This window comes from Nuphar pumila, chromosome 15 (genome assembly GCF_984573655.1).
Source record: "Nuphar pumila chromosome 15, dmNupPumi1.hap1.1, whole genome shotgun sequence".
Classification (NCBI taxonomy): Eukaryota; Viridiplantae; Streptophyta; class Magnoliopsida; order Nymphaeales; family Nymphaeaceae; genus Nuphar; species Nuphar pumila.
The window spans coordinates 21933198-21940350 of NC_143263.1; positions in this window are offsets into that span (position 1 = coordinate 21933198).

Here is a 7153-nt window from a genome sequence, read left to right on the forward strand (position 1 = left end):
GTTTCATATCCTAACCATTTAAACTTAAACCAAACTTGAACCAAAACCATCCTCAACCCAAGCCAATACAACCTATGCACCCACTTAGGCCCACCTTAGAGAATCCAAACCCTCCTTATGAAGCCCCTCAAACCTAAGGTCCACATATGTGTTTGGATCCACAACTAGTTCCTGGTGAGATCTAGTTCATGTAACCAGTTGCTCGTATTCTCATTCATAATGATTGTGTGCAACTAGAGCTTCCTAAAGTGGATCGACAATTTCTGCAACATGCAAATTGAGGTAGACCCATGGATCCTCTTTTGGATCATTATGATGATGAATTATGACTAGAGCATCTTGTAGATCTAGATGGGTGACGACCAGTATGTGATCTAGAGTGGGTACAAACCTATAATATCAAGGGGAATTTGTCATTCCAAAGGGCATTACTTGGAACTCAAACTCGAAGATCGATCTTGGTAAAGACTCAGGGTTCTGTGCAATTCGTCCAATAATTTATCTATGACTGAAATATGATGTTTGTCCTTTATTGTCACAACATTTAAGGCACTATATTCGACACAAAATCGCAATGTATGGTCTTTCTTTTATACCAAGAGCCTCGGCAAAGAATACGAGCTCGAACTTGGCCGAATAAGCCCACTATCAAGCATCTCCCAAACAAGTCTTTCGATCCCGTCCTTTTGGTAATGTGCATATCGGTATGGACAAACATTCACTGGTCCAGTACCTAGAATGAGGGTGATGTGATGGTCTTTAAATCTTTGGTGAGATAAGGAGGTTGGTTTAGTGAATATATCATCTAATTCGACAAGAATCTTATTCATTTAAGGAAGAACTTCATCACCCATTTGACTCTTTGCATTAATCATGCAAAGAAAGGCCTCTTGAGTAGCTCTATAAATTTTGAGAGCTTTCTAGGAGCCTACTTCATCTCTTCCCTTAGGTCTATGGGCCTTTAGACATTTTTTTTTGGCTTTTTCAAAACACATCTCTATCTTGCTAAAATTTTACTTAACTTTTTCACGGTTGTAGACCCAACTCATTTTTAGCACTACATCGATGTTTTTCATGGACAATACATATAGATCAAATTTGAACTTGAATCCTTGGAGATCCAACTCCATGTCGGGGCACACACTTGCACATTTGAGATGATTGCCATCCCCAACCATAACATCGAAAAATGGTTGGTCCTTAGCATGACAATCCATAGCTTGCACGAGGTCTTCCCGCACAAAGTTGTGGATCGATCCAGTGTCCATGAGCAATTTCACTTGTTGTTTATGCAAATGCCCTTTTACCCTTATAGAGTTTGGGATGGAGACACCAACAAAGGCATGGTAAGAGATTTCATGTCCTTACTCGTTTTCCTCCTCTGTTTCACTATTGTTATACACTTGTTATTTTTCACTCTCATCCTCACTTTCACACACAACATACATTCTAAGTGATTTACATTTGTGCCTAGAAACCCATTTTTTGTCATAATTGTAGCATTGACCCTTGTTGTGCCTATATGCCATTTGGATCTTACTAATGAATTCAGTCATCACCTTGGGACCAAATTTTATTTTGGCTTAATCCTCGTTGCTTGGTTTGTGGTTTCTCGGTTGGTCGGGGGTCAACTAAGTCTCTTTATAAAGGATCACTTCTTTAATATTTCTTTCACCACCCTAACCTTCATGAAACACTCTTTTAAGATTTGAGGGTATGGAGCCATAAGCTCGACCAATATGTCATCCCTAAGTCTTCCTATAAATGTGCCTATCAAGGTGGTTTTTGGACCAATCCCTGCACATGGTACATAGGTCCTTGAATTCCACTTCATATTATTGGATGGACCATTTTTGCTTAATGTCTTTCATTTCTACACTATGGTTCACGTAGAGTGAGGACCCAAACCTACTTAGAAGTTATATTTCGAACTTGAACCAGGTAGGTATCCCATGGTATTGCTCACACCATTAGAACCACCTTAAAGCTTCACCATAGAGGTGAGCTATGGCGCATCCTAATTATTTTTTGTGAGGAATTGTTTGACTTACAAAGTACTGTTTGGACTTATACATTCAATCTCATAGGTTCTTTCCTGTGAAAGTGAAAAACAAAATTTTTACCAATCACAAAAGGAAATGCCAAAATTTTGCATTCTAGGGTCCATTCTCCGCTCTCTCAGGTGTGGTCCAAGAAAGGTTTCTTGCGTATCCACGTCTTCCAAATTGACATGATCCTCACATAAACCTTCTCCACAATTAGTAGATAGAAATTGTTGTTGCACGACTTGGAAGCTCCCTTGGAGTTGTTGTAACACGTTCATGATTCGTGCCTGGGCTTATGTTCAATTGTTTTGGGCAGGGATAGGCTCGATTAGATCAAGGTCTAGGTCAAAAGGTCAACTCGGGTAAACATGGTCGGATTTTCTAACATAGTTCGGAAGAAAATTTCTAACTCTCAAATGACACCACAAGAAAATCCCAATTTTGGACACCTTGAACTAGGTTCGGTTAAAGTTTCAAGGGCAGGTGACACAAAGACAGGGACAAACTAGGTTTTGGGGATAGACATGCCAACTTGTAAAATCGAGTTCTCTTTACAAAGAGCTTAATAAATCTTGAAACTCGGAGGGTTGACACTACACACTCTAAAGTATACTGGGTCCAAATTTCAAACTCATACACCTTACAGTTTGGGCTAAGTGATTTTTCAAAGTCTGACACTTTTCTAGGTTCAGAAGAATTCTTGTTTAGACAGAAGTAGTTAGGGTAGGTTCTAAACTAGGTTTGTGTTGAAGGAATGGACTTGGATGACTTACTAGGCTTAGACTAACGTGGTTAGAGTCTTCTACAGAGGTTGGTCCAGTTGAGAGAGGTCAGATGCACCATGGCTTAACTTGGGGAAGGTGAGCCCACTAGTGAGTCGGATTTGACCACGCTAGATTGAGGTAGGCCTTGGTTATAGCTTTGGTCTGCTGTAGTGAGCATACCCACTAGGGATAAGCACACCAGAGCTAATGAATTGAATCTATGAAGGAATAATACACCAAGGTGAGAGAGGGACTAGCCCTTGAGAGAGCCAGAGACGAATTTGAGAGGGAGATTCAAGCTCAATTCATTTCTTTTGATGAGTTTCAAAGGGGAACAAGACATCAATATATAAGCCAAAGAGGGCTTCACAAAGCCTCACACAACTTACAAAACATGAAATAAATAAAATCCTAAATCTAGATAAATCTAAAATAGACTAAGACTAATTTTAGTTAAGCCTTGAAACATTTGGGCTATTCTTGGTTAAGTCTACTTGGATAAAACTAAATAAGGGGTCATCTGCTCCAAAATTAGACCTATCCTTGAACTTTCATTTTCTTTTCTTAGAGAGGCACTCAAAGCCCCTTACACAACTTCTTTAGAGCTATATTTTAAGGTGGGCACCACTTATGTGGAGCCCACTAAGTCTTCAAGCTCTATTTCAAGAGGTGCATCCCATGAGTGTGCCCCATTTGGTCTTCATTGCCACGATTAGGAGGTGGCGCCCCATGGGTGGGTCCCACAAGCTCAAGTACTTGGAGCATGAAATTCAAATATGAATCTTTGATAATTGGGTTTGTATCAGTTCATGCTTTGTTGAAGGTTGGCCTCGAGACCGGTCATGCAGTTTTCAACACCATTGAACTTGTTGGAGCACGAAATTCAAATCTGGATCTTTGATAATTGGGTTTGCATCAGTTCATGCTTTGTTGAAGGTTGGCCTCGAGACCAGTTATGCGATTTTCAACACCACCGAACTTGGCGTTGATCTCTTTGGCGATCTTGATGAACTCGGGATTTATCTCTGGTGTTTGGTTTTGGGTCTTCTTAGGTGGCATGGGGTTTGGCTCTGATACTAGTTGATGCAAGCGTAGGCTGAGGGGTTCAGACACGGAAAGGGTTAAGGCTAAACTGAGTTAACTCGGGCAGATAAGGTGGCTAGGTACAAACAAGGTTCGAGAGAAAATAGGTTCTTCCAATTGGTGCTGTGAAAAAATTTCACATTTGGTGAGATGATTTTAGATACCTTAAGGAAGGTTCAGTTCAAATTTCAGGGTAAACGAACATGGGAGCATGGAGTTACGGATTTTAAGTTAGAAAATTCAGGACATGACAAATGCAAGAATGTTAATGTTCAGACAGTCAGGTTTGTAACATTTGGTTCCAGGAGCTGGGAACTCAGTTGGCTCTGAAATTTGAAGGCTTGACTAGGGACACTCTAAAGCACCCTAGGTCCAAAACTCAGGACCAAAATCCCTACGGTTTTGTCTAGTAAAAATTTTAAAGTTTGATGGGCTTTTTAGGGATGGTAGGGCTTAGGTAGGCTGAATTTGGTTACCATGAGTTCAGATTATGTTTGAGTGGTTTAGGGATGGGGACTCAGACCTACACATACCTCAGGGACCATGCGAAGGCTTTCCAATAAGGTTGAAATTGGTGGATAAGGTCTGATATGCCATGGAAGGCTTCAGACAACTAGATCACACTAACACTATAAGCTTGGTGTTGCGAAGACTGGGCTGGACCTTAGACAACTTCCAAAAACCCAAGCAAAGCTTCCAACGACCTACGAAAGGTCAGCAAACCAGAGAGAAAGGATAGAAGGGTGAAAGCCAACAAGAGAGGTGAGAGAGAGAAGAAGACATGAGATAGATAGAGAATTTTTTCATTCATGCTCAACAAGGGAAAATACAAGGCCTTATATAGGCATAAAAGACCCTCATAAGTTCTTTAAACAAATTTTAAAAAATATTAAAATGCTCTTAATTTTGGTTAAGCCTTCTTAGAATCCAAGTTGACTAAGCTATTTCTAACATCCTGACCTCCATAAATAGCAAAACCTCTTATCTCCTGTTGTCTATTCTTATCACCCGCATAACTACCTTTCATGCCCTTTTAGCCTGACCCTGTTTATGCCCCTTGGGCCCCAGCTTTCCTAGCCAATTGGGATTTTGGATCAAGGTCTACCCGTCTGTAACAAAAAACACACAATTCTATGTCTGCATCATGTAAAGGGTACAACACCCAAGGAGTTTTCCTGCCATTGTTGTAATTTTTCTTTCAACTGAGACAACTTGATCATGCTTCCATTCACCAAATTCTCTTTTATTTCATCTTCTGTCATTCTCAATAACTGCTTGCACTTTCCAACGCAATCATACACCGTTGTTTAAGCCATGACATTTCAAACCGGCGAGCCATGTCCTAAAGACTGATAATCATCTCAAATTTAGAGAACTGAAATGTATTCATACTATGGTTCTAAAACTTCAACAAAGCATTCAATGAACCCATGCTACTTCTCCATGGCTTTTGTTCAAAGAAATCATCAAAAGTGCATAGCTCTTAAACACTCCTTTTGAAACAGTGGAAGTTTCTCATACCACCTACGTACCGTATACCAACACGATCTCAGATCTAGTGTATCCTGTCATAATTTTAAAATTAACATAAGATTTAAACATCTTCACCTTCTTATTGAATTGAGAAAAAGAATATATATATATATATATATATATATATATATATATATATATATATATATATATATATATATATATATATATGATTTTTACCCTATTGTATTTCGAAGAATGTCCTACAACTCTCATTCATTGACCAGCATTACCTGGTGATACATGTCTTCACTTCCCGCTAAGATTGCTTTTAGAGCAAGTTTCTTCATCTCTGTTGATGAGATCAATAACCACTCTCGGTTGAGGTAGCTCATTTGGTGACTTTATGAGTCTTGATATATTTTTTTCTTTCCTTCTACAATCATCTCTTAATAGGGATCATGAAATTTTCTTTTGGTTCTTTCCCTTAGCGTTGTAGAATAACGAATCAAAATTGACATTTTTTGCCAACTTCTTTCTGTTGACAAAAGAACATGTGGTGTCAACTTGTTAGCCAAAATGAAGTTCTTCAGTGGCCTTTGCCTCTTTATATATTCAGCCTTTCTCTTTTTTTCTTTTTCAATTATATCACCTATTTTCATTCCATTTAGTGTTCTGTATGTTCTCTGTCTAGATTCTTGTCCCTTGGCTTAATTGCATCATGGTTTTCTCAACCCATTTTAAATAGGCAAAGGCCAATACAGACGTTAGCTTTTGTCCACTCCTGCAAGTAAATAATGGACATTAGCCTAATATGTATCAACAACAAATGGCTCTCAGTACATGGTGCATGAGTGACTCCCAACACACATAATCGTTGATATGATGCTACTATTGCAATTTCATTTTATCATGGGAAAAGGACAAACCAAACAGGAAACAGCCTTTACAAACATTTCCGTTCAAAAGTATATGAACTAGGCCATTTGAAATAGTAAAATGGAACAACGAAATAGCGATTTTCATAGCAATTTTCACTACCGACTGAATATTGATTTCAGTAGCAACTTAAATAGCAATTTTCAATATAAACTCAATAGAGATGGAGTATCGCTAGTTCATACGGGATTGTCTCCAAGTAAGTCATTGTGCCTCAATTTTGCTTTTCAGGAGTTACTACATGATTGGTAGTGCACATCGACACTTGCAAAATCAACTTGAAAGAAATGTTTTGTTTTCTGCAAACAACATATATAACACAACTAATCTCACTCCAACACTTCTTACAAGGGAGTCGTTCGAGCCACAAAGTGAGATGGGTCTGCAACTTGCAAGGGAGTTGTTCGTGCCACAAAGCGAGATGGTTCCACAAACTTGCAAGAGAGTCGTTCGAGCCACAAACAAAGCGAGATGGTTCCGCACGACAGAGGGAAGAGTAGATAAAGGCAGACTGATGCAATGAAGGTGAGAGAAAAAAGGATCTTTGGGACAGTGCAGAGAAAGAAAAATGAAATGAAGATTTCTAGGATGAAATTGAGAGAGAAGAGATATGAGGGAGCGGGGGGTGGAAGAGGGAGATGGAGAGGAAAGAAACAGAACGGAAGGTCGAAACATAAAATGGCGTAACATGCCTCCCTGCTTTTTTTATAAGCACAGTCGTTAACGTTCCACAGTTAATCTCAGTCAGACGGTGCAAGGGCCCACAAAAGCACGTGACACCAAAAACGGAACAGAACACTGAACTACATGTTCGGTCAGAACACTCAACCACGTCTTGTGTGAACTAGG